Source organism: Ipomoea nil, unplaced genomic scaffold, assembly GCF_001879475.1.
Source record: "Ipomoea nil cultivar Tokyo-kokei standard unplaced genomic scaffold, Asagao_1.1 scaffold3017, whole genome shotgun sequence".
NCBI classification, from domain to species: Eukaryota; Viridiplantae; Streptophyta; class Magnoliopsida; order Solanales; family Convolvulaceae; genus Ipomoea; species Ipomoea nil.
The window spans coordinates 57,485-64,179 of NW_017619445.1; the positions used below are offsets into that span (position 1 = coordinate 57,485).

Here is a 6,695-nt window from a genome sequence, read left to right on the forward strand (position 1 = left end):
AAAAGGAATAAGGTTCAAATTGGCCACTGAACGAAACCTGAAAATGCAATTAGGCCACTGAACGAAAAAAAAGTGCAATTAGGCCACTGAACACTCCAAAAATGTGCAATTTCACCTGATAGCAGGTTACCCTCAATTTTAGCAGGTTATCTGCTTACGTGGCAGCTGAGTTGGCATTTTTAATAAATTCTAATTAATTTTTAATAAATTTTAATAATAATTTTTTGTTAAAAAAAATAAAAAATAAAAACGACTTTATTTTATTTTTTATTTAATTTTTTCCAATTTTTTATAAAATTTATTATTAAAATTAATTATTAAAAATTATTTAAAAATTATTAAAAATGCTAACTAAGCTGCCACGTAAGCAGGTAACCTGCTAAAATTGATGGTAACCTGCTATCCGGTAAAATTGCATACGTTTGGAGACTTCAGTGGCCTAATTGCACATTTCTTGAGTGTTCAATGGCCTAATTGCACTTTTTTTTTTTTCGTTCAGTGGCCTAATTGCATTTTCAGGTTACGTTCAGTGGCAAATTTGAACCTTATTCCAAAAAAAAAAAAAAAATTGTTGATCACATGCTAGTTTAAAATCTAGAATAATCTTTTTATAGCCTTATTTGCTATAAAATATTATGACAAATTTTCATTTTTAATCCCTAAATTATTATCTATTATTTGTTTTAGTTCTTCACTTACTATATTAGACTCTTTAACTTTTTAAATAAGTTGTACTTGTAATCGCTAAAGTAACAAAACCATTAAACTACATTACAGTTTTACTTATTACATTGCTATTTTAGTAATTTGTTTCTTTAGTATAACCTCTTTAATTAAGGCATTTCATTTGCAAAATAAATAATTTACATCCTCTAAATTTTTCCATTGCAATTGTTATATATCATATCTATTTAACCCTTACACGAACCTATGAAAATCAAGTTCATTATTTTGCAAATGAAGTATCTAAATTAAATAGCATTATAAAGAATAAATATATGAAATTACTAAAATACTCATATACTAGTAAAAACCCAACAGAATATAACATACTCCATGGCATAAACTAAAACTTATTTGATAAGTTAAAGTGATATATTGTAACAATAAAATGTTAGGAACTAAAATAATAAACAATGAATATTGAGAAATTAAAAACACAAATTTCACAAATATTAACTCAAATTTGAATTAAGATGACATACTATAATCATCTGCTTCAAAAATCAAAAGTATACTTTTCTATTGCGTTTGCGCATTTTGACGAAGGTTGTACCTTAAATATTTTGCCTAGACAATTATTCTAGAAAAATAAAATCCATCTAAGTTGAAAAATCTAATTTCAATTTGCATTTTAAGAACATCATCAAAATTTATAAATTACACTTATTCTTAGCATTTTCATTTTTTAAATTGTCAGAAATGAGCAATATGTAGTGATTCTAGTAAAAAAATTACCAAATTTTTTTTCAATATAAAGTGTTTTGAAAATCTTATTTATCAAACTATGATAGTTTTAAAATATAATACTTTCTATCCTATCATCACAAACATGATGCTGAACTCATCTTGAATTAATTGGTCGGGTTAGCAAGTATATTGAGATGATTTTCCAAACCTAAAACATATATGTTGCCCATTCTCGCTGGAAGGAGACTCAACTTGAATTAATTGGTCGGGTTAGCAAGTATATTGAGATGATATTCCAAACCTAAAACATATATGTTGCCCATTCTCGCTGGAAGGAGACTCAACTTGAATTAATTGGTCGGGTTAGCAAGTATATTGAGATGATTTTCCAAACCTAAAACATATATGTTGCCCATTCTCGCTAGAAGGATGGATTTCTCTTGATGTTGAACTCATCTTAAATTAATTGGTCGGGTTAGCAAGTAAATTGAGATGATTTTCCAAACCAACATATATGTTTCGCTAAAAGGAGGGCTTGAACCTCCGACCTTGTGGTTAACAGCCACATGCTCTAACCAACTGAGCTATTCTAGCTAGTCATTACAATACATCATTTTTTCGTATTCACAATAATATTTATCTAGATAGTAAAATTAAAGATTAAATTATAAACAATTCTAATATTTGAAAGTGTACATTTATTTGATTATAAGATTAGACAATTATACTAAGAGGGAATAAATGATTTGGTCCCTCTATTATTAGCGAACTGTCAATGTAGTCCCTCAATCGCTTATTCATCGATTTGGTCCCCGAAAATAATTGTTTTTCGTTGATTCAGTCCCTCTGACCGTAGTCCGTCAATAAGCCAGCGATAGCTACGATTTGCCATGGGCAATTTAGTCTTTTTCTGTCTTTAGTCTCTTAGTATCTTAATCTCTTCTTACCAGCGTCTGTAACCACCGCCAACTGTGGGCTCTTCTCTCCCACTAATACCAGGAAATGATCTTCATCAAAGATGTAGTCTACGTACATCGCAGTAAATTGGTCGCCGGTCATGAGCTCTAGGTATTTAATGATAGAGGGAGATTCATAACCAATATAAATACCAAGCTTTCATTGTGGGCCCATAGAGGTAAACGACGTGTAGGTGGTATGGGGACATAGACTACAGAACCAAATATACGCAGGTGGGAAATGTCTGGTTCTGACACTCGTACTAGCTGTAAAGGGGAGTAATCATGATATGCAGTGGGCCAGAGTTGTATTAGACTTGCAGCATGTAGTATTTCGTGCCCCCAACAAGTAGTTGGTAAACTTGACTTTTGAAGCAATGATCTAGCAATCAATTTAATATGCTTAATCAAAGATTCTGCTAGACCGTTTTGTGTGTGGACATGAGGTACCGGATGCTCCACTTTGATGCCCAAAGTGATACAATAATCATCTAATGTTTTTGATGTGAATTCTCCAGCATTATCCATTCTAACCGATTTAATGGGATAATTAGGAAATTGGGCATTCAATTCAATGATTTTCGCAACAAATTTAGCGAATGCTTTATTTCTAGTGGATAGTAGACTAACATGAGTCCACTAAGTGGAAGCATCAATAAGGACCATGAAATATCTGAAAGGTCCAGATGATGGATGGATCGGTCCACAAATGTCACCCTTTAATCTTTGGAGAAAAACTGGGGATTCATGTCCAACTTTAGTACGTGATGGCGAGCAATTAATTTGCCTTTCGTGCAAGCAATACACGTATATTGTTGTGTAGGAAAAATATTGGAGCTAGAGAAATTATGTCTAGCTGAGTTAGAAATAATATGGCCTATCATTTGTTGCCCTAGATGACCCAATCGGTCATGCCATAATTGGAAGGAATGTGGGTTCTTGAAAGTCATAGATAATGCATTACATGTATTACTGGGTTTTATGTAAGTATGATATAATCTAGAGGATAGAGAAGCAAACTCTTCAACCTCTTGTTTTTGCCCAGCTACAAGCTGCGCCATGATTAGGTATTCTGTTGTATTTGAAGTTTTTGTTTCGATATAGAAGCCATTAGACTTAATGTCTTTAAAACTAAGCAACGTATGCTTAGATTGAGGGTATAAAAAAACATCTTCAATTATTAGCTCTGTACCCTTAGGAAGGATATTGCCATTTTTCTTAGATGGAGTATGAAAATACCTCTTATTCGCGAGGATAGTGTGGCATTGTTGCACTATCCACCAAGAAAAGGGTCATTTCAGTCCCCATTGAGCAAACAACAATAGTATTTGCAGAGTTCTAAACAATCAAAATAAGATAATATCAAGCTTTAATCATAGCATTTAAATGAACATATTAATAAAATGATTTGAGAATCAAATTAAATATTCATGATACTCATGTCACATGAATGAATAATGTAATAACTACATTAATATTAAAAAAGTCATATAAAAATAAAATAAACAAAATGTACATAGCCATCATGAATTAAAACATATTCATGTCCAAAAAGGATTAGAAAATTACTAATAAAATGTTTGTAAAAGGGATAAATAAATTTATAATTGTATATCAAACAATCACAGGGCTCACGATCACCATAATATTCAAGCTCGTACTGCAATAGATCATCATCATTATCATTCAATATCGTGTTTGCTTCGGGCAAACTAAGTGTTTGTGCCTTCCCACCAGTACTTTGTGATGGGGTAACAGTACTCCGTCAAAAGCGAGCTGTGTAAATTCACGTTTGGTGATCGAGGGTATTATCTACAAAATACATTTTTAATATTAAATGTTATCTACACAAGAATTTCATGGTGATTCCCTCCAATCTTTAGAGTAAAACATTAGCAATGCAGAATTAAAGGATTAAACACATTATCACTTCTGTACTATTTTACTAATTAGAATTCACAAACTCAACAGGAAAGTGCTCATCAACTCATTAAAAGAATTTAAAATAGTTAATATACGTATGCAGTATATATCATGACCAGAACTAATGTTTAGGCATGCTTCCATTTTGATCAATTTGAAAAATTGGGGGATGAAGGGAAGCATAGAAAGAAAATTTCATGTAAACAGATATATACATACACACGGCAACCAGATAAAGAATTAAAAATGAAACCAAATTAATTGACTGTAGCAATTAAATGAAGACCGATCACAAATTGCAGAAAAGCGACTCCACTCCCAGGAAGATGCGCCAATCAGAAGGCGGGTCGCGGAGAGAAGGCCAATCAGGTCTCGTCTGGATCGCCGGCCGCAACGCAACCGGCCTGGTCTGGTCCGGATCGTCGGCTGGTTCCATGGCGGAGGGGTCAAGGAACGCGTTGACTGCGTCACTCGTCAAAGCACGCCGATGTACAGGAGCGGTTTGGATCGCTGAACTCACGTGGAGCTCTCCGATCGGGAGGTCGACATATTTCCGCCGTTCACACCATTTATGGGAACGGTGCTTGACAGAGGTTGCAATGGCCAATCGCAGGAATAAAAACAAAAAGGTAAAACGAGAGTGCGGAGGACAAACAAAATCAAGGGTAATTTTAATTTCATGCATTGAATACGCAAATACAACCCCTAATCAAAATCATATAAATTGCAGGTCAATAAAAATAGAGCAACACAGATTTTTAGAATTAACATTTATTCTTCCCAAAAACGTTGAATCCCCAAACCCAAGGGTCCCCCACACCCGGCCCGACAGATACATTTGACAGCATTGTACAAGCAAATAATTAGGATTTAAGGAATCTGTACCATTCACCGATGATCTAGAGCTTCGTGCTGATAACGTGTTGTGTTTTGAGATTTATTTTTGTTGTTAATCTTCGGTGATTGTCGATTGCAATAGACTATTACGTACTAATTATCGAGTGTCTGAATAAGAGAGAGAGAGAAGAAAAGCGTAAATTGAGAGTGCATAGAGAAAATGCGAAGAGAAGAAAAGCGTAAACTGAGAGTACACAAAGAAAATGCGAAGGATTCTCATTCATTCAACCAACAAACATCCATTGTACAATATAAATGCTTCCTATAATTTAGGAAGTGTAACTATCTTTGAAGCATAATGTCAGCGAATAATGCGGAGTAACCCACTCCCACGCGTTGAGTACAATATAGGTAGATATAAGAAAACCATTTTGAGACTTGGGAATACATATATAGTTCTAAACAACTCTAGCTTTAAAACCAAGATCAGGACTTGAAACATACCAACATACTCGAAAATATAAAAACACATAAAGGTATTAGCATGCATCATAAGACCACAAGACAAGATAACAACAAGACTCAAACTCCATTCGCAGATCTGTTACGCCCAATCAAGGCACAATATCACTCCAAGGGTATTGCAGCACTGCACTCCAAAAGTGCTGCAGCCCATAATGTATCAAAGGAATTGTAACACTACACTCCAAAAGTACTACAACCCACTGCATGCCAAAGGTACTACAGCACCACACTCCAAAAGAACTGCAGCTCATAATACCCAAGGTACTGCAGCACCACACTCCAAAGGTACTGCAGCCCATAACACCAAAGGTACTACAGCACCTCACTCCAAAGGTACTGCAGCCTATAACACCAAGGGTACCGCAGCACCAAACTCCAAAAGTACTGCGACCCCATCAGATCTACCTTTCCAACACAACAGTACACAACACTCAACAATACTTCAACAAGGGATAGTCAAAGGGAAGAGTACAACAAACACATAGACTCTTATCAACGGTTGACACAATACAAAAAAAAAAAAAAAAAAAAAAAAAAACTCAACCCACGGGGAACAACTTTAGACTCTACCTCCAACGACAACCAGACAACCACAAGACTCCCAAGGGAACATACAAACCTCATCCTAGGCCAACGGGATACCAACTTAAACCACATACAATACCCAAGACTCACGAATCCCAATTCGGTATCCATGATGTCAAACTAGACTTTCAAACATAAAACGGGGCACAACGGGGTACGGAGAAACAACAAATGGGACCCAACGACACACCGCCCCGCCCGTACCACGGCGGGAGGACAACATCCCGCCGGATTGCTCGCCGGCGGGCGACACTGTACCAGCGGGTACACCGGCCGGTGGTCGTCCACCCGCTAACCACCCACTGGTACGGTGGCTGTAACACCCCAGATTTTCGAAACTTTTAAAGCTTATATAATAAGGGTCAAATCTCATTAAACCCCAAACAGAGCAGTACTAATCATAAGAATACGGGGTGTTATGCCACATCTAAGCTGGAGAACTCAGATGCACAGGCTAAA

At 35.5% G+C, this 6,695-nt stretch overlaps 1 non-coding gene across 1 annotated transcript; it reads right to left on the bottom strand.

The window, feature by feature from the left end:
* Window positions 1–1,930: 1,930 nt before the first annotated feature.
* Window positions 1,931–2,004, bottom strand: TRNAN-GUU. Its single transcript has one exon. It is a non-coding gene; the product is annotated as a tRNA-Asn (tRNA).
* Between the last annotated feature and the right edge of the window lie 4,691 nt (window positions 2,005–6,695).